Source organism: Drosophila obscura, unplaced genomic scaffold (genome assembly GCF_018151105.1).
Source record: "Drosophila obscura isolate BZ-5 IFL unplaced genomic scaffold, ASM1815110v1 contig_137, whole genome shotgun sequence".
In the NCBI taxonomy this organism is placed as follows: domain Eukaryota; kingdom Metazoa; phylum Arthropoda; class Insecta; order Diptera; family Drosophilidae; genus Drosophila; species Drosophila obscura.
In genome coordinates this window covers 1,320,526-1,346,093 of record NW_024542721.1, presented here as the reverse complement: position 1 = coordinate 1,346,093, position 25,568 = coordinate 1,320,526, and the positions used below count along the sequence as shown (strand labels likewise).

Here is a 25,568-nt window from a genome sequence, read left to right as displayed (position 1 = left end):
TTCGCACTTTCTTTCAAAATATAGCAGGTACGCGCACTAAGACTGGCTGTCTACTTGGCAACCTCTACGTGCGATTTCGACGTAATCATCTTGGGTGAAACCTGGCTCAACGAAAACTTCTTCGACAACGAGTACTTCGATCCCAACCTTTTCCAAGTGTTTCTTAAGGACAGAGATTGTGCCAAAAAGAAGCGTTGTGGTGGTGTCATTTTGGCCGTTAGACGCACCCTACGCTGTGATCTGATTTGTCTCTTTAATGATGACTCTATCTTGGATCAGATTGGTGTGTCAGTGGCCGGTCAGTCGGAGACGCTATGTATCAGCACATCGTATATCGAGAATCTCTGCGTTGTTGGTGATTTCAATCTGGGCTTGTTGGTATGGTCCGCCGATCCGCAGTCGGCGGCTATGATGCCGAGCAATGTGCGTTTGCAGCACGAAATTCTGTTTCTAGATGACTGTTTTAGTATGTGCTTGACCCAATCATTACTTTGTGTCATTTAGCAAGTGTGTATTCAATGTTCAGGCCTCATATTCGATAGATGGCCGTCCGCTCTTGAAGCAGACGGAGACACTTGACCTAGAGGTCTTGTTCGATTCAAACTTTCTTTTTATCGAGCATTTGAACTTCATTTTGAATTTGAACTTTTTGAACTTCATAGCATAAGCTATGTTCGGCTTTGTTTAAGGACCCATATACGAGGCTAAGTCTTTATTCATTTCTGGTGCGCTCGCGCCTTGAGTATGCTTCAGTGGTTTGGAACCCCACTGGGGTCGCTCAAATTGCGCGTATCGAGAGATTGCAAAGGAAATTTTTTATGTTTGTACTCCAGCCGTTGCAATTTTCTATTCCGTTGCCGTCCTATGAGTGCAGAATTCACCTCATGCATCGCTCCTCTCTCGAACATCGAAGGACCATTGCGGCTCAGGTATTTCTATACGATATATTGGTGGGTAACATCGATTGCCCTGACCCTCTTACTAGGATTGGCTTCAACACGCCTACCTGGAGTCTTAGGGACTACGCACTCTTTGTTGTTGATCACCGGACCAATTACGGAAATAATGAGCCAATATGTAGGTCTCTTCGGCAGTATATTTCGCTGCCTGATGGGATGCGATTCGACTTTTGCCTTGGGAAAGGAGCCATCAGACGGTTGCTTTCTGATTTTTTCTTTTTCAGTGGTTATACAAACTGTTTATTTTTTAAGATAGAAAGAAGTTAGCTTAGCCAGAATATACACTAAATAAATATATAGTTCCTCTCGAACTCTCCTTGGTGAACCCAGGCTTCTGGCGACTAGTGCGGCAAATTTCTTTCGGCGCTCATCGACCGTTCCTTCGTTGCCGAATCCGAATTCTTCGGCGAGGACTTCTAGCTCTTCCCGCCGGAGTTTGTGGATCCAGCCGATGCTGACCCCTGGATTGGAAAAGTGTCCCGCTGGGTATGCATCCTCTTGTTGTTCCTCGTCGTGATATTCCATGGGTGTTTTCTATTGATTTTGGCACTGAGTCTCTGTTAAACGGCACTTTTAGGATCGGCACTGCGTATATTTTCGCGATTGTTTTCGTGCCGGATTACGTGAGTGCGCGGATTTTTTATGTATGAGCTGTGGGTAAGTTTAGCATGTCAATTCAATTTTTTTCTTTTGATGTTAGTGGGTATTTAATCCACGAAGTCCCTGATTTCGGTTTTCTGGAAATTATCCCAAAAAATCGTTTAAAGTCCCTGCTCGGGCGCCACATTTAAGAACATATCTCAGGCTGGGATATGCATCTGTCTTTCCATGATTACAGTTACAAGATAATTTATAATTCGCAAGGACTTTGTTGGGAAATCAGGGACTTTCCAGATACTGAAATAAAATGGTTAGCGAAATTACAACACTTTTGGTTCCTTGATTTTTAATGGGTATCTTTAATTTTCCGTATTATTATTCTACCAGGTTATGTTAAGTATTAGGTTATTTTTATTTGTTTTTTTAACGCCTATGGTGGTTTTTTGTTGATGGACTGCCTGACTTGCGTGTTTGTTATTTGCCTGACTGCTATGGCCGATGGACTGCCTCGTCTCAACGCCAGGCAGTTCCTTTTATGGATTGGCCGGCCATCGATTTTCCCACCAATGTCTTACAGATATCTTATTTCTACTTCGGAATGTTGGAAGGGTTGGGATATGGGCATATCCGCGGGTCGCGAACGTACGTTCGCACGCTTTTAATGCACAAAAAAGATAGAAAACGAAAACTTTCCAAGACTTTTTTTCTGCGTTTCAATAGCATTTTGTTAGCTCTATGCTTAGTGCAAATGATGGGGTTCATCGAGTTTTAGATTTTAAAATAATTTAAAAAAACATGCGGTCGCGAACGTACGAAAAATATAAGTCGACTTTGACTTAATCTAGAAAAATGCAATTATCTGCGAATTGGAACGGAATATTCTAAAACGATAAATTGACTTTAAAAGAGGATTAATGTATCTTTCTATAAGGTATATTCACATAAAATTATCTCCATTGGTTTAAAAAAAATTAAATTAAGTACCGGTCGCGAACGTACGGGTCGCGAACGTACGATTTTTCCATATGTATTTTAAATTTTTTCTCCTTACGTTTTCCCTTGAATCAGTTCATATTTCCCTTAAAACCAACTTATTACTCCATTTTATGTACGTAATAACATTTATAGTAAGAAGAGAAAATTGTATTTAAAATGAAAAAAATGAGCTGCTTTTTCGCGCAATTCATTTAACTTTTGTGGATCGCTTTTAATTTTATTGAGATATCGGGTCTGTTTTTCACTTGTTTTAGCCATCTACGAATATTTATATGCGTGTTAAACAATTAAAAGTAAAAGTAACAAATAAAAAAAATACTTACGGTCGCGAACGTACGCTACTTCGAAAATCAAAATAAAAAGTTTGGTTAATAGTAACCCCAAAGTTTTTTTATATTTAAAATAGTTACACAAAACTTACTTTACACATGCAGTTTCAGCCACCTGCTTGCATTCAATGCGAAGCAATTACAATAAAATGATGTTTTCGGTCGCGAACGTACGATTAGAACATAGATAAGAAGCAAAATAAAAATTAACCATTAACTGAAGATTTTTTCGGTCTCTTTGCATTTTTCTCTTCTTAACAGATTGCAATAGAGAGATTGGGTAGAAAGAGTGCAAACATATCAGATGTTTTGCATGCAAAATAATTAAATATAAAAATGCCTTTAAAAAAAGCCACAAGTGAAGAAATCACATTTTTCAAGTTTTCAGGCAAATTTTCTCATGAAAACCACTGAGATATGCCATAAAACCATGGCATTATGAAAATTTGGACATTTCTTTATAAGAATACACAAAAAAATACGATTATTATGAACATTTTATTTTTCGGTCCTGGTTGACCATTCGGCGGATATGCCCATATATATTGCATATATATTACGCGTGCAGACGGGCTGATCGGTAACAGAAAGTTACCTAATCATTAGGCCTGCAGTCAGTGTCCAATATTCCCGGTAAGGGAAGTCAGAGAATGCTGACTGGCTCGCGCGTGTGTGTGAATTGCCCGGTAACCGAGGGTTACCTAAAGCAATCGCCTTCCAAAAAGTGTTCAATGTCCCAGGTAAGGTGATCGGTGTGCACCGGTACTGTGGGAATGGAATTTCGTCATTTGAGAGCGTTTGGTCACTTAGATTTTACTGCAGTGAAATCAACCCCCGATTATATAATCTTGGCCCAGTGCTGGGTTCTCGGATTTTCATTACTTCTTCGGACGACGTCTTTCGACCTGCGCTTTTGAATTCGTTGGTGTTGATATCTTAACCTGGAACATGGTAGAACGTGTGTGTGATAATGATGACGATCAATTAAAGACTGAAAAAGGGCAGGCGGGCCTAATTGCCCGTGCCCTAATGCAAGCGAGAGGGAGAACGAATAAAGCGATAGAAGCTGGCGCTGCTGCAGAGCCGAGTACAAGCGATAGATAGAGAGAGGGAATGCGAGCATAGATGCTTCAGCTGCAGTAGCAAAATGAAGAAGGAGATATAAAGAGGCGAAAAAACGGCCGCCTCCGTGAGTACTTATAAGCGGTTACAATATTTATATGCAGTGAGCAATGTAATAGCAAACAAAGGTGAAATTACGTTATTTTGCACCACTGGCTATTATTTAGGAACTTGTTTAGAAATTTCAGCCTGGGAAACCAGACAGTAAGGTCTAATAGAGGTGGATAAACATCGATGTTACTATTGATGTATCGATGTTTTTTTAAATGTTTAAAAGCATCGATGTTTTTTGGCGAAACATCGATGTTTTGTTTTTATGTTTTTGTCGTCTCATTGAAAGAAAAACCTAAAGAGAGAAGTAGATCAAGCTCAAAAGGTTACCTTTTTAGATGAATACAGACGGTATGATTCCATTTAAAGCTGTAGCCCAAAAATATTTGTGTGTCCTGGAAACATCCTACCGGGTAACGACATATCTGCTATACATTTTTCAGCAGGAGATATGTCACTAAATTCTGGGCGGAGATATGACGCCAAACTCCGCGAGGAGACATGTCGTTAGGGCCTGCCAGGATATATATCGCAATGCCCATCCTACGAGTCAGAGAGGATGTTCAGGATGGGTGGGAAAATTATTTCCGATCATCGTAGCCGCCTTAAGCCGGAAGTGGTGGGCCAATTATTATTTCTCAACAAGAATCAAGACTTATTTTAAGATATAATCTGGAAAATTTACTTTTTTTTATTTATATACTAGTTGACCCGGCAAACTTCGTACCGCCTAACAGTCAATGAATGTCGTGTTACTTTTTAGCTGAACTAATTTAGGCTTTAATGAACGTAAAACAATGATACAAAATAATATATTTATATAGATAGAAACAAAAAAGTATTTTATTATGATGAATGATGATGAAAACATACATACAGAATGAGAATAAAAATAAAAAAAATAATAATTAAGTACTTCAAACTCATGTCAGAAAAAAATGATTGAAAACTATGTTGTGCAGATTGGGGGAAAAAAAATAAAACTCGGATTATTAATTCATTAATAGGATTTTCATTCAAGCACTTTGTGGTAAACGACATTATTTGTTTTTTGGTCAGGCGCAAGAACAAATAAAGCGGATGGTTTGCTGACACGTGAGCATGCCACGTACAATTGACCATGAGAAAAACATGCATTATCTAGATTGAGGCCACAAATAGTCAAGGATTGGCCCTGTGATTTGTTGATCGTCATGGCGAAAGCAAGACGAATCGGGAATTGAATTCGTTTAAACTCAAAGGGCATATCCGTTGGAATCATCAGAATCCTTGGAATAAGAACTTCCTCATCTTTAAATTTTCCTTTAAGTATCGACGCGTTAATCACATTGCTCATCAGTTTTCTTATCACCAAACGCGTTCCATTACACAGTTTTGGTTGGTTTAAATTTTTAAGCATGATGACTACCGAGCCAACTTTAAGTTTTAAATTGTGCGGTGGTAAACCAGGCACATCCAAGGAGTTTAAAAATTCAGTTGGATAATTAGTGGCTTCTTCTTCGTTTGTTACACAGTCGATAGATTTGAATGAATACAGAGTACCTACGATTTGATTTTGAATTATAAAATTGAGGTCATCTACATCTTTATTTTTAGCGGCCAAAATTGCTCGCTCACTTAACAATTTAGTATTTTTGTGGTTAGCAATTATATCCGGGAATACTTTGTTGATAAGCTCGTCTTTTGATGATACGAAATTGCAAAAATTTGGAGGAAATGAAATCAAACCGCTCAAACCGATAGTCAGCAATTGCTTCCCTAAATTCCGTTCCTTTCCGATGATTTTATGTTTTTACTGTAGAATAAATCTTAGGTATTATTTTCGGGAATTAAAAATTAAATAATTAATAAATACTTTTCGAAAATTAATGTCTAAAACAAACAAATATAACAGTACCTGAACTTTGTAGACATTTTACAAAAAATAAATTTCTGAACGCACACATGATGTCTTCAGAAAAAATAAAGTTGTGGCTTAAAGGTCTCAGCAACCAGGCCATAAGCTCAAAAAAAAAAAATAGTTGTTACACTATTTGACAGGATTGGACAACAAATGTCTGACATGTAATAAACAAATCAGCATCTATTGAAATGATTAAGTATTCATTACACATATCGAGTTTTCATTGTTATACCCGTACTCAAAAAAGAGTTAAGGGGTATATTAAATTTGTGGTAAAAGTGGATGTGTGTAACGCAGAGAAGAAAAATTTTCCGACCCCATAAAGTATATATATTCTTGATCAGCATCAATAGCCGAGTCGATATAGCCATGTCTGTCTGTCCGTCCGTCCGTCCGTCCGTCTTGTTGAGCGCCTGGATCTCAGAGACTATAAGAGTTAGGGTAACCAAATTTCGTTTCCAGACTCATGTGATATCACACTGCTACAAGTGTATTTCAAAATTTCGCCCCGCCTCCTTCCGCCCCCACAAAGGACGAAAATCTGTGGCAGGCACAATTTTAAAGATACGATAAAACTAAAAACGGAGTATCGTAGAGAATGCCTATATCTACCAGATTGCCAAATCTGAATCAGATCGGATCATAATTATAGCCAGAATGAAGAAATTAATTTTCTGTTGCTTCCCCTGCCCACCCTCCTGCAAACGATATCATAACTCATTTTCCTTCTCGCTCGCACACTCTGCCGCGTTCAGTGCGCGAGCAACCCCTAGCGGAGGAGATGTAGAATCTAATTGGAACATGTACAGTCTACATGTTAGATGTAGAATATACATTGTATATGTAGATGTAGATATCATATGTAGCAAAAAAATGTAATATGTAAAATTTTTTTTTTTTCTAAAATTCTTAAAAATCATAAGCTCAAAAATGTATATACTGACTGAGTACGGGTATAAGTAGAGTCGCGTCCCCAGAAGCGACTCACACGTTCCTTCTCGTTTATCTTGCAAAACATCTATGTTTCATCGATGTTTTTCCACCTCTAGCGACTATGCCCTAGAGGTTTGCACATGGAAACAATATGTCCCTTGCGAAAGCAACTAATGCACAGCCCTTTAAGGAAGTTCGCCTTGAGCCAAAGTTAACGAGGTTTTTTTAAATTGCTTGCTCTGGTGAGTACTGACTGACCTTTTTACATTTTGGTCGCCCTGAGCTAATCTCTTCAGCCGATAGATGTTGATAGCGTTTGTAAGGTCCTCTCTCAGGCTGAGGTATGCTTCAGTCTGTCCAGGGTCCTCAAGAAAATTTGTAGATTACTGGAACTTTTAGGTTCGGGGCGGCCTTGTCTGACCGAAAGAGAGGTAGGTGACAGGAGGAGCCTTGTGTTGCTGACGAAAATACTTCAAGAAATCGTGGTTTGTGTTTTTGCTGGCGTTTATTACTTTTATTATTTAATTCTTCGTGGGTTTGTTTACGATGGATTACTCCCGGATCTTCAGTCTGTCCAGGGTCCTCTACAAGAAAATTTGTAGATTACTGGAACTTTTAGGTTCGGGGCGGCCTTGTCTGACCGAAAGAGAGGTAGGTGACAGGAGGAGCCTAATGTTGCTGACGAAAATACTTCAAGAAATCGTGGTTTGTGTTTTTGCTGGCGTTTATTACTTTTATTATTTAATTCTTCGTGGGTTTGTTTACGATGGATTACTCGCGGATCTTGTTACTTGGCCTGTGTGCCAGTGGACTGCTTAGTCAGTGTCTCGTGTTCGGGCTGATGGACTGCCTAGTGCAGTGTCTTGTGTTCGGGCTGATGGACTGCCTGCTCTTTCGGCCGATCTTGGCCCTTTTATGCAGCTGGCAATCGCACCTGAGACCCGGAAATAATTAATTCTTGCTGACTTAAGGTTATTGGATAGCAATAATTGTGGGGTGTGGTAACTAGGTCGAAGCTTGGTGCTTCGTTGAAAATTTTTAGTGTGTCAGGGTGGTTTTGCTGAGGCTGCATCCCGAAAGGTGCAGTTGGGAATTGGGTTTGGCTTCAAAATGAGTTTTTGCTAACTCTGCATCGCGTAAGTTGAGTGGTAAGTCGATGACCTGAGGCCGAATGGTTGCGAAAGATCGCCAGGTGGTGGGTGACCGAGAATTCTGTGCTTAAGACTTTTGTATTTTCCGGGGTGCTGACGCACTGCTAGTTGTGAGGAGAAACATGGCCGGAGCCATGGTTCGGTGTCTCTGCGTATATCAGTTTGATGGTTGTTCCCGAACGGCGTAGATCCGTTGCCACTCCGCTGTTTGTAACGAGACATGGCTAGAGCCATGGTTCGTTACACCCCCCATTCTACCGGGTGGGTAATGGAGAGATTAGTGGCGTCGGCGGGTGATGAGGTTCGCCTTTTTCCGGGTTCTCTTGTCCTTTGGCTTGTGCCGAGTCTTTGGATTCGTCGGTGCTAATCTAGTCACTTTAGCATGGCGTCGGTAACGTTATATGGTCGTTCTTTGTCCAGGCATTCTTGAAACGGCGGTGCTATGTCGGGTGGCCAAGGATCCGTGGGCAGTTCTGGATCGTTTTCGGTGGGTTCGGTGGCTCCGGGGTCAAAGGTTTGATTCGGGTCTTTCGGCAGGATGGGTCTGTCGAGTGTGCTGGACGGTTCGATCCGTTGGTAGTCGCTTATGTGGGCGACGATTGGGGTGGCGTTGGCCGTGGGTGTTTCATAACTGTGATGTTTCATAACTCTGATGCAATACTTGGGTGGTATTGGCGGTCGTTTGGCGCATGAAAGGTGAGTCTCGGTGATGCCTCTTGTGTCGGACCAACAGCTGGTTCGGGCGACGAAGATCTCGGACCTGGCACTAGGCATGGCTCGGTGCATGGCGCTAGCAGTCAAGTCGGTACGCGGAAGGTACTCCATGTGGATATCAGTTCGATTATGGGCCCCGACCAGCGTGGGGTTAGCGTGGCTGTTTCCCGTGTTGCTCGGCTGTCGGATGGTGGTTGCCGCTGTCCTTTTTCGATGCTGGTGGTCGGTTTTGAGGGCGTCCGTGCGTTCAATTCTTCCGTTGTGGATTCTGTGTGTGCTTGCTCTGTTGCTTGTCTTGGACCTGGGCTTCCTGTGTCGAGCGCCGTGTTCAAGTGTGTTTGTCTCGTGTGTGAGATCCTCGTGGTTTCTTTGGGATGCGTGTTCTCTGTTGTTGGCCTAGTACGCGGTTGCCGTGGCCGTGGGACTCATTCTCCCCATTGCTTGATTGCTGTTTACTGGTGTTGGCCTTGGATTCGTGTTCTCCGTTGTGTGCCGTTGTTTCGTATTCGCTGCGATTGGTTTGGGTGTCAAGTACTGCGTTGCGTTATTGGGTGCCGTGTGCGTTGTGGTAGGTCGTGGTCATGGGTTCGTTGCGATTTGTTGGGGTTTCTTGTACGTGGATGGTAGTAAGCACGGGTTCAGTGGGCATGGGGCGACGGTCTCGTAGCTGTAGCAGCGTGGTGCCGCATTGGATCGTCGTTTCGGTGGCACCTAGGAAGTCCATGCCGAAAATAACTTGTCCCAACATGTTTGGCAGGACCAGGAGCGGGATTTGAACCTCTCGTTGATCCAGCTTGATGTGCGCCAGTAGAACTTGTGAGATCTCTCTGACCGGGCCATCAGCCAGGCGTATGCGGACGCATGCATCTTGCAGGTTGGTGTTGTTGTCTAGTTGTCGGGCGAGGTTTGCACTGATGAAGCTTCTGGATGCCCCGGTGTCGATTGTGGCTTCCGTTGCGTGTCCTCCAATGGTCACCATCGCCACTATCCGGCCGTTGCTTACGTGTAGAGAGTTATTTAGTCTCGGGTTGGAGGAGGCGTCGTTTCCGGCTGATCCCGTGTCAGTTGGGGACGCATGTCGTTTCCCGACGTGTTTTGGCGGCAGCAATTTACGGTCCGTATGCCGCGTTTGCCACATTCCCAGCAGAATAGGATGGAGGGATTATGGCAGTCGTATGCCGCATGCCCCGCTTCACCATACCGGCGACAGGCTGCGCGTGGGTTGGTGATGGGGGTCGTGATCATGTGATGGGCTGCGTCGGGATTCGCTGTACTGTTTGGATGAGCTGGTGGTCTCCCAGGTGTGTCTGTCGATTCCCAATGGGGACTCAGAAATGGCGTCTGGTGCGAGTCGCAATTCCTCTGCTCTGTGGCCGGCCTTGCGTATCTTGGCGTGTTACGCGGGGGTGCGAAAGTGGTCGGGATGGTCCGCTCTTGGATGCTCTCGAACTCGGTGGCCAACATTGTGAGCTGTGCTAAGCTTTGTAGTTCGTTTCGCCGCACATACATCTGGTATGCTGGCACGGCGTTTACCTGGCGTGTTGCATGAGTAGGCGTATCTCGATGAGGTAATCCTTGAACAATTCTCCTACCGCTTGCTTGCGGGCTCGGATCTGGTCTTCCAATTGTTCAAAATACCGTGGCGGCAAGAAGAACGTCAAGAATTCTTGGCGGAAATATGCCCATGAGCTGCCTTGCAGTTGGCTGGTGCGGTACCAGCGACTGGCCCGATCGGTGAGAAGCTCTGTCATGGCCCGAGGTATCTGATTTGTGTCCACCCCATTTCAGAGCGCACGTTCTTTGAGTAGTTCCAGAGTTCCAGTTCCAGTGATTCCCCACTTCCGAATCTCTTCCGCGATTTGGGCGGTGTGGCTGTGGTGTCGGTTATCTATGGAAGAGTCCATGGCTGGCACGATCCTCTGTGTGGCCGAGCTACTGTCGTTACAATGGGTGGTGGGCCGGGTGTGCTGTATTCGGCCGCGGTGGGGACTTGTAACCCGGCTTTTGGGTCTGTTTTCGGCTGGTCAGATGTCCCAGGAGTGGTGGGCATGGGTGACTTGGAGGGTCCTGCTGGTTTGGCGTATTGCCGTTCGAGGTCTCCCAGTCGAACCCAGGCGTCCTGCGAGAGTGTTCCGGCGACTAATGCGGCGAATATCTTTCGTCGTTCTTCGACTGTTCCTTCGTTGCCAAATCCGAATTCGTCGGCAAGGGCTTCCAGCTCGTCCCGCCAGAGTTTGTAAATCCAGCCGGTGGTGACCCCTGGATTGGTATGGTGTCCCTCAGGGTAAAATTCGTCGGGTTGACCGTCTCCGTGGGCTGCCATGGTGGGTTTCTGTGGTTAGTGGCACTGACTTACGTTTGGGTTGGTGGTACTCCGGTACGGTACTTTCGTTTGATACTCGTAGGATCGGCACTGCGGCACTATTTGTTCGCGACCGGGTTTAGCGTGGGCGGAGTTTTGTGCTTGACGGTTATTGATCCTGGCTAGCCTAGTCTCTTTCAGTGGCCGTGGGTCTTTACTCCACAAAGCTCCGTATTAAGGTGTTAGTCGCCTTAAAGTTACCAAAAAGTCCCTGCTCGGGCGCCACTTGTAAGGTCCTATCTCGACTGAGGTATGCTTAAGTCTGTCCAGGGTCCTCTACAAGAAAATTTGTAGATTACTGGATCTTTTAGGTTCGGGGCGGCCTTGTCTGACCGAAAGAGAGGTAGGTGACAGGAGGAGCATTGTGTTGCTGACGAAAATACTTCAAGAAATCGTGGTTTGTGTTTTTGCTGGCGTTTATTATTTTTATTAATTAATTCTTCGTGGGTTTGTTTACGATGGATTACTCGCGGATCTTGTTACTTGGCCTGTGAGCCAGTGGACTGCTTAGTCAGTGTCTCGTGTTCGGGCTGATGGACTGCCTAGTGCAGTGTCTTGCGTTCGGGCTGATGGACTGCCTGCTCTTTCGGCCGATCTTGGCCATTTTATGCAGCTGGCGATCGCACCTGAGACCCGGAAATAATTAATTCTTGCTGACTTAAGGGTTTTGGATAACAATAATTGTGGGGTGTGGTAACTAGGTCAAAGCTTGGTGCTTCGTTGACAATTTTTAGTGTGTCAGGGTGGTTTTGCTGAGGCTGCATCCCGGAAGGTGCAGTTGGGAATTGGGTTTGGCTTCAAAATGAGTTTTTGCTAACTCTGCATCGCGGAAGTTGAAAGATAGCCAGGAGGTGGGTGACCGAGAATTCTGTGCTGGTTGCGAAATAATGCAGAATGGGTATAGTTGTTGATCGAGAGTTCTTAATTTTAATAATTGCGTGCGTTGCTTAAGACTATTGTATTTTCCGGGGTGCTGACGCACCGCTAGTTGTGAGGAGAAACGTGGCCGGAGCCATGGTTCGGTGTCTCTGCGTATATCAGTTTAATGGTTGTTCTCGAACGGCGTAGATCCGTTGCTACTCCGCTGTTTGTAACGAGACATGGCTCTAGCCATGTCTCGTTACACGTTTTTCCAAGTCACAGTGGGTCGATGGAATCTAATAATCATCTAATCTTAATTCTCTCGTATCTGGAGAGGTTTTTCGATCTACCTTGGACATGAAGAAGTGCATTCGAAATTAACTTAACACCCACAAACTGTAGCGACTCGAATAATAAAAGCGGACACTGTATCAATCAGGGATCTCAGCACAGATGTTGTTATGACACGTGCTTCAAAAAGAGCCTTCGGATAATATTTTTCGGTCACTTGGTAAGCCTTTACTGTTCCTAGCGCTTCTTTCTCTAAACAAGTCAATAATTAAACATCTCCCCATATCTTAATATAAGGTCGCTATCCACTATTCTGGTAAAAAAAAAGTTGATACAATTGTTTTATTCGGTAAAGTCTCTAATAAATTTAGTCAATTATAGATACCTGTGATAAATTCTGACTCAATGGCTGCTTTTTGTTCCAATTTAGCAGTCATGGACTTGTGCGTGGATTTAGCCGAACTACATAAATCCATAAGTTCGGCTCGAGACACTAAATCAGGATTAACGTCATATATTTCTAATTGTAATTGGAAATCATATTTAATGTACGACTCTGAGATGTACGCACCAACAGGGCAGGTGATCGCACAGTCCACCGCACTATTAAATTTGCGAGTATGTACATTGTACATACTATGTGCATAAAGTATGACAACTAATTACTTGCAAAACTAAATAACTCACACAATTTCAACATTATCATTAAAAAAATAAATACAGGAATTATTTGGGAAAGTTTTGTTTATTAATTATTATATAAATATGTATAAGCTATAGGTATGACAAAAAAAGTTCCGAAATTCCAAGCAAAACGTAAAAGAAATGAAGAAAATAAAAGACCGACATTTTTGACGCTGTCAATAAATTCTTTGCAAAATGCAAACACTGCTTGAATTAATACAACAGAAAAACTAACGGGTCAGAAAGTTCGAAAACGACCGATCGCGTGCTCTTTTCTAATCTTACTTGGTCTGATTCCTTCTAAAATTAGCTTCGTTTCAAGTCACGTTTTTATACCCGTACTCAAAAAGAGTTAAGGGGTATATTGTATTCGTGGTAAAAGTGGATGTGTGCAACGCAGAGAAGGAAACGTTTCCGACCCCATAAAGTATATATATTCTTCATCAGCATCAATATCCGAGTCGATACAGTCATGTCCGTCTGTCCGTCTCGGTGAGCGCCTAGATCTCAGAGACTATAAGAGCTAGAGAAACTAAATTTGGTTTCCAGACTCATGTGATATCACACTGCTACAAGTGTATTTCAAAATTTCGCCGCGCCCCCTTCCGCCCACACAAAGGACGAAAATCTGTGTCAGGCATATTTTTAAAGATAGGATAAAACTAAAAACGTTATATCGTAGGGAATGCTCATATCTACCAGACTGCCGAACCCGATCTGAATCAGATCGGGTCATAATTATTGCATCTCCCGCCTCCTCCGGCAAGAGACACGCTATCTCTTTCTCGCTCGCACACTCTGCCTCGTTATGTACGCGAGTGGCCTCTAGCGGAGCAGATGTAGAATCTAAATGGTACATGTATGATCTACGTGTTAGATGTAGAATATACATAGTAGATGTAGATAACAGATGTAGAAACAAAATGTAAAATGTAAAATTTTGTTTTTAATTTTAAAAGATTATAAGCTCAAAAATGTATATACTGACTGACTTGCACGTTCCTTCTCGTTTATTGATGATTTGCTGGAATTCTGACAGCTCTGACGGCAGACCATCAAAGCTTTTCTCGCCGGGATTGTGCGGAAGTTTTAAAAACAATTAAAAATAAACCGCAAATAAGGCTCAGAGAATTGTCGAATGACATTAAAACAAACTGCAAGAACGTGTTCCATGAGACAGTGAGAAAAATACTCATTTGCCACAATTACTTATCATATGTAGCAAGGAAGGAGCCATTGCTGTCTGCTGTCAACATTGAGAAGCGCTTGAACTTCGCAATTTTTAATGTTAACAGTTCTCCGGATTACTCGAATGATGTAATTTTTTGTGACGAGACTAAGGTAATGATGTAATCTCATGATGGACCAGGAAATGTTTGGGGAAATAAAAAAACAGCCAAAAGCATTTTACCAACCGTTAAAGTTGGGAAGCTTTCGGTTATGGCGTGGGGCTGTATTTCAAACAAAGGTGTTGGAGAGCTGCGCATATTTAATGACATTATGACCAAAGAATTCCATTTGAACATACGATCACCGACCACTATTAATTCGTACGGCAAGCGCTTTTACCCCTATGCAGTGTTCGACAGACGATATTTTCAATACTAATGTAGATATCACATGCGAACTTATTTTTCTCTGAATGATCATTTTATTCTCTTAACCTTAGGAAAAAAAAGTTTTGTTGTACTTCAACAACAATAATAACAAAAATTTCTTTGAATGCTTTGCTTAACTGATAAGGAAAATATGACTACCAATTATTCGTAAGGTGCGCTAGCTTAGCTTAGAATTGAAAGAAGATCAAAACAAAAGCAAACAGCGTAACATAATCACTATCTAGTCATAATCTGGAATCAGTCATACAATGCAGAATGTAAGAAATGTGTAATTGCTTCAATTTAGTCAAAGTTTAGCAACGATGGCACGTTTTAAGCCGACTTGCAACGAAATAAGTAGTTTAGTTATAGATTATTATAAATCGGAAAAGATTTTTGGTGAAATAGCCAAGCAATTAAATCTGGCTAAGTCGTCCGTTCAATGCATTGTAGACAATTTTAAGAAAAAATGCCCATATTGAAAATATCGCAAATAGAGGCCGAAAATCGGCAATAACATTTCGTTACAAAAGAGCCCTGGCCACAATTGCAAAGACTGATCGTCGCCAAAGTTCGAGAAATTAAGCCTCTGAGTGGTCTGAGTGCAGTTGCGAGATATTGGATATAAGTTATAATTATCTATGTTACATACTCAATAGCTTAAATTACTCTTAGGCCAAGGAAAAACCATTGCTTACGCTTCGTCAAAAGGAGAAGCGTTTACAATGGTCTCGGGAACGGATGTCTTGGACTCAAAGGTAATGGAACACCATCATATTTAGCGATTAATCTAAATTTGTGATGCGCGAAGGAGAATCATCCGTAACAAAACTGTAGCGTACCATAAAGACTGCCTGAAAGGACAGTTAAGTATACATTTCAGCAGGATGGAGCATCATCTCATACTGCCAAACGAACCAACTCATGGCTGCAGTATATGGAAATTGGGGTCTTAGATTGGCCATCAAATAGCCCGGACCTAAGCCGAACCGAGAATATACGGGGAATAATGAAAAGAAACCTAAAATATTAACCTCAAAGAACACTGTGAGGTCCTATTTCAGGCTGAGGTATGCATCAGTCTGTCCAGGGTCCGCTACAAGAAAATTTGTAGATTGTAGGTGACTTCAGATGTCGGGCTGGCTTGAAAAATGCAGTAGGCAAGCGAAAAATGATGATGCGAGAGTTTTGTTGTTCTTGGATTATTCAGTATTTATTCATTCACTAAATTCTTTTACGTTGCTACTCTGGCTTGTAGTTGTATGGTGCGCTGGTGGACTGCGTAGTGCAGTGTCTTGGGTGTGTGACTGAGGGACTGTCTAGTGCAGTGTCTTGTGTCCGGGCTGATGGACTGCCTGTGTCTTGTGTTCGGGCTGATGGACTGCCTACTCTTTCGGTCGATCTTGGCCCTTTTATGCAGCTGGCGATCGCACCTGAGACCCGGAAATAATTAATTCTTGCTGACTTAAGTTTATTGGATAACAATAACTGCATCGCAGTAGGTGCGGGCTGCAGTTTGGAATTGGGTTTAGGATTGATTTTGCTAACTCGACATCGCGGAAGGTGATAGCTGAATTTGGGCCGGTAGGTCGATAATTTTATGCTGGCTTGACTTATTGTGAAATAACGCAAATGATATTTCTTATGTAGGCCGTCGATTGCGAAATGTCCCAAGCGGTGGGGTGTTTTAAATTGTTGTGTGGACAAGAATGTGTAGAGTTGTTGGTCGAGAGTTCTTAATTAATTGTGAGCGTTGCTTAAGACTATTTTATTTTCCGGGGTGCTGACACACCGCTATTTGTGGAGAACCGTGGCTAGAGCCATTGTTCGTTAGCTCTGTGTATATCAGTTTGGTTATTGTCTCCCGCCAGCGTGGATGCGCTGACCCTCCGCCGTTTGTGACGAGCCATGGCTATAACCATGGTTCGTTACAACACTTTCTGACCTAAAAATAAAACTGCAAGGGATGTGGGACTCTATTTCTATGCGTTGAAAATGTGTTGAAGAGGCCAAAGGATATTTTACACAATATTAATATTAAACGAGAAGGAACGTGTGAGTCGCTTCTGGGGACGCGACTCTACTTATACCCGTACTCAGTCAGTATATACATTTTTGAGCTTATGATTTTTTAGAATTTAAAAATTTAAAAAAAAATTTTGAATTTTACATTTTTTTTGCTACATCTGTTATCTACATCTACATCTACAATGTATATTCCACATCTAACATGTAGATTGTACATGTACCATTTATATTCTACATCTCCTCCGCTAGGGGTTGCTCGCGCACTGAACGCGGCAGAGTGTGCGAGCGAGAAGGAAAATGAGTTGCGTTGTTGTTTGCCGGAGGGGGCGGGGGGAAGCAACTGAAAATTAATTTCTTCATTCTGGCTATAATTATAATCCGATCTGATTCAGATTCGGGAATCTGATAGATATAGTCATTCTCTACGATACTGCGTTTTTAGTTTTATCGTATCTTTAAAAATGTGCCTGCCACAGAATTTCGTCCTTTGTGGGGGCGGGGCGAAATTTTGAAATACACTTGTAGCAGTGTGATATCACATGAGTCTGGAAACCAAATTTGGTTGCCCTAGTCTTATAGTTTTTGAGATCCAGACGACAAACAAGACGGTCGGACGGACAGACAGACATGGCTATATCGACTCGGCTGATCAAGAATATATATACTTTATGGGGTCGGAAACGTTTCCTTCTTTGCGTTACACACATCCTCTTTTACCACAAATCTAATATACCCCTTAACTCTTTTTGAGTATGTGTATAAAAACCATAATTCTTTAAAAAAATTTAAAGTCCCATAATAATCTACTGTAGTGAACCCATGCATGTACATATGTAACACTCTGTTATATATATAAATACATATATAAGCGCGTACATATGAGCAGTGACATAAACAAATTATGTTTATGTTACGTATTCCTTTTGCACAGCAACGATCTACGACTTGAAAGCAGATCGGTCAGCTACCAAAACTGCTGAGCAGGCATTTACCCGAACTCAGGCAGAACCAAAACGCCCTAACGCTGAGGCGATGGGTCTCCCTCTCAAAAGCCCCTTAACGCTGATCATGCATTTCCATTAGACTCAGGCAGAGACCACGCGCACTAATACTTATGCGGTGGTACTCTTTTCATATAATGCGTGGGAGAACTCTCGCTCTCCGTTATACATAAGAACGATTGTACCCTAGGATAAGAACCAAAAAGATATTCAATAAACATTCGGAATTAAGCCACCAAGCTGAGCGGCCTAGTTTCGCTAAGTATTTGTAACTTAACATGGCGACCGTGACAAATTCGACACTGCTCGATTAAAACAACTAAATAATTTTAACATCTAAATCAAATCATATTAAAGGCTGTGGCCATGCCAAAGGAACAGTTAAATTGTGTGATTGCATTATTGTGTTCCGTACTATGGTGATACTGCTGCATAAATACAATGATGAACAACTGGAACAACAAGGACAGTGATGAACAACTGGCCCAACTGGAATAATAAGGACAGAAACAGCAAAGAAATATCTGAGTGAGTACAGGGATGAGCACCCAAATTAAACTTAAACCCAGAAGAAGTGGTTTAAAAGAACGGATCAGAAAGAGAAATTCTGATATCGTTAATTTTCTGTATAAAAACGACAATCCCCCGAAGTGGGAAGTCGCAGTGAAGTTATAGAGCGAACTCGAACACCTCGAGTCGCTATTAAAAAGTAAAAGCTCACCCTGTGCCACAACACAAAAACAAAATAGACAACTTGTTAATCACCGTCCTGCCCCCAGAGCCATACCAAAACAACAAAAGAAGTGCCCTGGAGACTGCCAAGGACCACTCTACAGCCCGACGTGCAACAACACTTGCATATGGGTGTTGCCGAAACGGAAAGAGATGACCAGCGCCGGCACCCCATCAGCCTGCGAGATGACCAGCTCCAGCACCCAATCCAACTAGCCTGTGCGAAGACACAGCACCGGCACCGCCAGCGCGACAAGCTGGGCCACGGACCGATAGCGTTATAGAGAACTCCCATCAAAATAATATTAAATACTATTAAAACAATATAAATAAATTTAATTTTTGTAATACCCGACGACAATTGAGTCGACCGGTAAAATAGATTGGCCTGTAAAGCCATTCGCCTATTAGGTAGGACACAAATGTAATGATAATTGGTATAATAATATATCAAATTTTAAAAATAATTTTTGAGATAAAAGAAAAACCCAATAATTCAATCATGAGTAAAACAGAATCAAAGATCGAAAATCCGACGGCAAATGTCGTCAATAAACTTGAAATAGTAGATCACACAGAAGATATAGGTTCACTGTGGACACTATTACTAATAATAATTATTTTGCTATCCACAATGCTTTTGCTAAAATTGTATGCAATGCACAATAAGATATTAAAGAAAAAGTACGCAACAACCACTATATAAACACAAATATATATATAAAAAAAAAAATTAATTAAATAAAATTATTTCAAAATATCCGATTATCTATGGACAATGGTTGGATACCGATAACAAAAGCAATTGTAAGAATTAGAGCAGAATTTGATAGATCTTTTAAATGTTTAAATAAATGTGCATAAAATGTGCATATCACAATACAAACTATAACAAAGCATACAGAAATACTTATTGCACAATATAATAAAATAGTACTTATCTATCAAAATTGCCAAGAAAGACTTTCAGATTTACATGAAACCCAAATTATAGAAGTATTAGCAAACCTACAAGAAAAACTTCTTAAAACCCAAATTATAGAAGTATTAGCAAACCTACAAGAAAAACTTCTTAAAATCAGTACAATACATAGCTTGCAACTTTCCTTACCAAACAATTACACCAGTCTAGCCAGCTTTAATAAATCATTTCTGCCCGATACAATACATATAGCAGAACAAGTAATACTAGAAACTGACCTAGAAACTGACCAAGAAATAGAAACAACAATGGCACAAACAAATATAGAATTTCTCAGCTCAGCCTCCAGGCTTATACCAGATTTCGATGGTAAACACGAAAATCTGAGAAGTTTCCTAGACGCACTAGAAATAGTAGATTCCACTAAAGGAACTCATGAAGTTTTAGCTGTATCCGTCCTTAAATCAAAACTTAAAGGACATGCCAGGAACTTAATAGAATCAGAAACAACAATAGCAGACGTCATCCGTAAGCTTAAAAATGACGTAAAAGGTGAGTCAGTTGAAGTACTGAACGCTAAAATGTTGAACGTCCAACAGAAAAATAAAACTGCAAACGTTTATACTCAGGAAATTCAACAATTGACAAAGGCTCTAGAAAGCGCCTATATTGCACACGGAATTTCCCTTTCACTTGCCACTAAATATTCAACCCAACAAGCTGTAAAAGCTATGACAAAGAATTGCTCCATCGAAAAAGTTAAACTTATCATGGAAGCAGGACAGTTCGATAACATGAACGAAGCTGTCTCCAAGTTCGTAAACAGTTGCACAGATGCAACCGGTAAAACTGATACCGTACTGTACTATAATCGGCAGAGTAATAACTCATATAGAGGAAACTCATACCGAGGCGGAAGCCGAGGTGGATACCAAGGTAACTACCGAGGTAGTTACCAAAGTAGCCAAAGCCGAGGACGCGGAAATTTCAGAGGAAATTTTCGACGTTACAACAATAGTAATAACAACAATACAAACTATAGAGGAAACAACCGTCAAAACGGTGGATTCTATAGTGGTAATAATGCCAACTCTAACAGGCAAAATAATAATGTCCGACAGGTGCAAACCACGCCGGAAAACCAGTAAGCCCCCTTAAGAAAACAAAAACAGTAACGGTTCACATTATCAATCTTAATTTCAACCTTTTTGTTTCATTACAAAATGAAAAAACACACAACATATATACATTTTTGGTAGATACAGGTGCGGACATATCTTTAATAAAAGAAAATACAGACACATTTCGTAACATAGATTAGAATAGAACTTCTCTCAGGAAAATATGCTATTCCACATAATTTTCATATAGGAGATTCAAACTTTCCCATTCCTTGCGATGGAATAATTGGTATAGATTTCATGAAAAAATTCAATTGTCAAATAGATTTAAAACCAGAAAATGTTTGGCTCATCCTGAGACCAAATAATTTCAATTATCCCATCAATATTCCAATATGTATATCATATACTAGAAAACAATTTAACAATTTTACCAGCACGATCCGAAGTTGTCCGAAAGATTGCTATAAATACAGCAACTGAATATATATTCATACCAAATCAAGAGATTCAAAATGGAGTATACATTGGAAACTCTATTTCAGACTCTCAAAACACCTTCGTCCGAATATTAAATACAACAAATACAAATGCAATCATTGAATTAAATACAATAAAATTCGAACCATTAGATGATTACGACATAGTAAATACCAATCCTAATAATAATCAGACCGAAATTTTAGACAAGTTAGATAAAAACTTCCCCATTCAATTCAAAACCATTCTTACAGAATTATGCACCAAATACTGTGATATATTCGGAACAGAAACCGAATCGATATCAACTAATAATTTTTATAAACAAAAGATAAGAATGATAGATGATGAACCGATATATATAAAAAACTACAGAATTCCCCACAGTCAAAAGGAGGAAGTAATAAAGCAAGTAGAAAAGCTAATAAAAGACAAAATAGTAGATATAGATATTCTTGATCAATTAGGTAGAGCTAAATACTTTTCATGCCTAGATCTGATGTCAGGTTTTCATCAAATAGAACTTGAAGAAAGTTCAAGAAATATAACGTCGTTTTCAACGAGCAATGGCTCCTATCGCTTCACGCGATTACCATATGGTTTAAAAATAGCGCCCAATTCTTTTTAAAGACTGATGACAATTGCAATTTCAGGTATCGAACCTTCTCAGGCATTCTTGTATATGGATGACCTAATTGTCATCGGTTGTTCCGAGAAAAACATGATTAAAAACCTCACCAGCGTTTTTGATATGTGTAGGAAAAACAACCTTAAATTGCACCCTGAAAAGTGCTAATTCTTCAGACACGAAGTAACCTTTCTAGGTCATAAGTGTACTGATAAAGGTATTTTACCAGACGACAAGAAATATGACGTTATAGAGAAATACCCAGTTCCAACGAACGCAGATAGCGTTAGAAGATTCGTTGCATTTTGCAATTATTATAGACGTTTCATTAAAAATTTTTCCGATATGTAAACAAGATTATGTAAAAATAATGTTAACTTCGAATGGACAAATAAATGTCAGAAAGCATTCGAATATTTAAAAGTACAATTGATAAAACCAACCTTACTGCAATATCCAGATTTTAGCAAAGAATTTTGTATAACAACGGATGCATGTAAACAAGCATGTGGTGCTGTTCTAACACAAAATTATAATAGAACTCAGCGACCAGTAGCGTATGCATCAAGACCATTCACAAAGGGAGAAAGTAATAAAAACACAACAGAACAAGAACTAGCAGCAATACATTGGGCAATAAATCATTTTCGACCATACATTTATGGCAAACATTTCACTGTCAAACTGACCATAGGCCACTTACCTATTTATTTTCTATGATTAACCCCAGCTCAAAATTAATACGTATGAGACTAGATTTGGAGGAATATAATTTTACTGTGGAGTATCTTAAGCGAAAGGACAACCATATAGCAGATGCGTTATCAAGAATAACCATTACAGACTTAAAGAATATACAAACAACCAATACAGTATTAAAAGTCACTACAAGAAATCAAAGTAGACAAAAAACCTGCGCAGGTTCAAACACAGAATTGCAAAAGCAATCGATCTCTTCAAAGCCCAATATATACAAAGTCATACAAAATGATGATGTTAAAAAAGTAGTGACCTTACATTTATCTTCGACTAAATGCTTCTTTAAACATGGGAAAAAGATATTTGTTAGAATTAAAGTTAGCGACTTTTATACTAATGGAACCTTCGACTTAGGTCAATTTTTCGAAAGGCTTGAAAAAGAAGCCGGTATAAATAACATAAGCCAACTTAAAATGACACCGAGCGAAGAAATCTTTGAGAACATTTCAATAGATTCTTTTAAGAACAAGGGCAATAAAATATTAAAGAATTTAAGAGTAGCGCTGCTCAAGCCGGTGACCACAATAAAAGAAAATAAAGAAAAAGAAGAGATACTGTCTACATTCCATGATGATCCAATCCAGGGAGGTCACACAGGTATAGCTAAAACATTAGCGAACATAAGAAGGCATTATTATTGGAAAAACATGACACGTCAAATTACAAATTATGTGAGAAAGTGTCCCAAATGCCAAAAGTCCAAAACGACTAAACATACCAAGACCCCATTGACTATAACTGAAACACCACAAATGGCGTTTGATATGGTAATTGTATATACGATCGGTCCACTTCCTAAATCAGAACAAGGAAACGAATATGCAGTCACTTTAATCTGTGACTTGACAAAATACCTTGTAGCCATACCAATCAAGAACAAAAGTGCAAAAACAGTAGCTAAAGCTATATTTGAAGATTTTATTCTAAAGTACGGTCCAATGAAGACGTTCATTACGGACATGGGAACGGAATACAAAAATTCAATAATTGAAGATTTATGTAAAAACTTAAATATTCAAAACATAACATCCACTGCACATCATCACCAGAGTGTACGAACCGTGGAGCGAAGCCACAGAACTTTTAATGAGTTCATACGCTCATACATCTCAACTGACAAAACAGATTGGGATGTATGGCTACAATACTTCGTATATTGCTTCAACACAAACCCCTCTATGGCACATGATTATTGTCCATATGAATTAGTTTTCGGTAAGACTTTGAACTTACCAACACATTTTAATAGCATAGATAGAATAGATCATCTTTATAATATAGATGATTACGCTAAAGAATCAAAATTTAGACTAGAACAAGCTTTTAAAAGAGCAAGATTAATGGTAGAATCTAATAAACAGAAACAAAAAATTAATTATGATAAAATCTGTTTAGATTTAAAATTAAAAACAGGAGATCAGGTTTTATTGAAAAATGAAACAGGTCATAAGTTAGATTTAAAATATACTGGACCATATAAGGTAGATAGTATAGGAGAAAATGATAATATAACAATTTCAAATATAAAAGACAAAAAACAAAAAACAAAAAATTCAAATATTGTTTTAAATAACTTCATATATTACGTTATTTTTTTAAAAAGGGAGGTGTAGTGAACCCATGCATGTACATATGTAACATTCTGTTATATATTAATTACATATATAAGCGCGTACATATGAGCAGTGACATAAACATCTTATGTTTATGTTACACATTCCTTTGCACAGCAACGATCTAAGACTTGAACGCAGATCGGTCAGCTACCAAAACTGCTGAGCATGCATTTACCCGAACTCAGGCAGAACCCAAACGCCCTAACACTGAGGCTATGGGTCTCCCTCTCAAAAGCCCCTTAATGCTGATCATGCATTTCCATTAGACTCAGGCAGAGACCACGCGCACTAATACTTATGCGGTGGTACTCTTTTCATATAATGCGTGGGAGAACTCTTGCTCTCCGTTATACATAAGAACGATTGTACCCTAGGAAATTAATTTTCAGTTGCTTCCCCCGACTACTTCAGGACCCGCTACTCATTCTCTTTCTTGCTCGCACTCTATGGCGCGTTATGTACGCGCGAGCCCTCTAGCGGTGAAGATGTAGAAACTACATGTTAGATGTAGAATATACATTGTAGATGTAAATGTGGATAACTTATGTTGAAAAAAAATGTAAAATGTAAAATGTTTTTTTTTTTAATTCTAAAATTCTAAAAAATCATAAGGTCAACAATTTATATTCTGACTGAGTACTGGTATAAGTAGAGTCGCGTCCCCAGAAGCGTTTTCTTCTTGTTTTTTCTAAGGCAGAACTTTTTGTTGAAGAATTTTTGAAGTCTTGTATTTTTTAAAGCTTTTTTCAGAGGAAGCACTTCTTTTTTTCACATAACTTTAGTATCTTACGTCTGGTTGTAAAGAACTTTGCTATTTTGAAAAGATAATTAAAACAGCTAGAAGTTAAGCCCAAGCACTTTGTGATTTCAGCTTACCGTCTGGGAAATATAAAGCATTGAAATGCAAAAATTATTATTTTTGTGCGGTATTTTTTACGAAATTTTGACTTTAAAAACTCGGGAAAAGTCGAAAATATCGCTTATTAAAATCTATGGAGAATCTTTGGAGCTAAAATTCATTAACCAAACCTAAAAAATAAAAAAAATTAACAAAAAATACCTTTTGGAAGGTTGCGGGTCCAACTGCCAATTGGGAACAAAGCAATCGAAAAAGGGTTTACATTTGGTAACTGATTTCGATCCCAATTCCCAATTGGTTGATCTTATAAAGGGATAAAGGTTTTGAAGGGTTTTTGAACAAATTTTAGCGCAACCGTTTATTCTTTGTATTTTTTACAGATTTCGACTTCTTCATTGCAGCTTATATCGATTATTTTCTTTATAATAAAGGGTGATACATCCACCTATATGGAAAGCGTATAACCACCGTACTAATGGTGCTATTTCTTAGGGTCAGCAAATTTGACGTAAGATGTTCATTTATCTAGATGAACATTTGACACTTGCATTTGTTAGCAATTCCAAAAAAAATGTTAAATGTCAATTCATATTTATAATGTTTAATGTTGATACTAGTTGTTTTCTTTTAATATAATAATTTCGATTGATGGACAATGCTTGATACTTTTTACTACTATCTTTACTGAGACTCTGTAATTCAATCTCGTGATAGAGAAGATTTTTAATAAATGCAAGTGTCAAATGTTAATCTGGATGGGAGCTATAACACCATCAAAAGAAAATGATAAAAAATGAGAGAGACCCTAGCAAGTCCCGAGTAATACCCTTGGCCAAGGAAACTACTCTTTAGCATATTTTTAATCGAG

General features: G+C 39.9%; 1 protein-coding gene across 2 annotated transcripts in view; it reads left to right on the top strand.

The window, feature by feature from the left end:
- The window catches only part of LOC111076107 (inactive rhomboid protein 1), a 63,559-nt gene that overhangs the window by 2,568 nt on the left and 35,423 nt on the right, over positions 1–25,568 (top strand). The gene's annotated exons all lie outside the window — the stretch shown is intronic.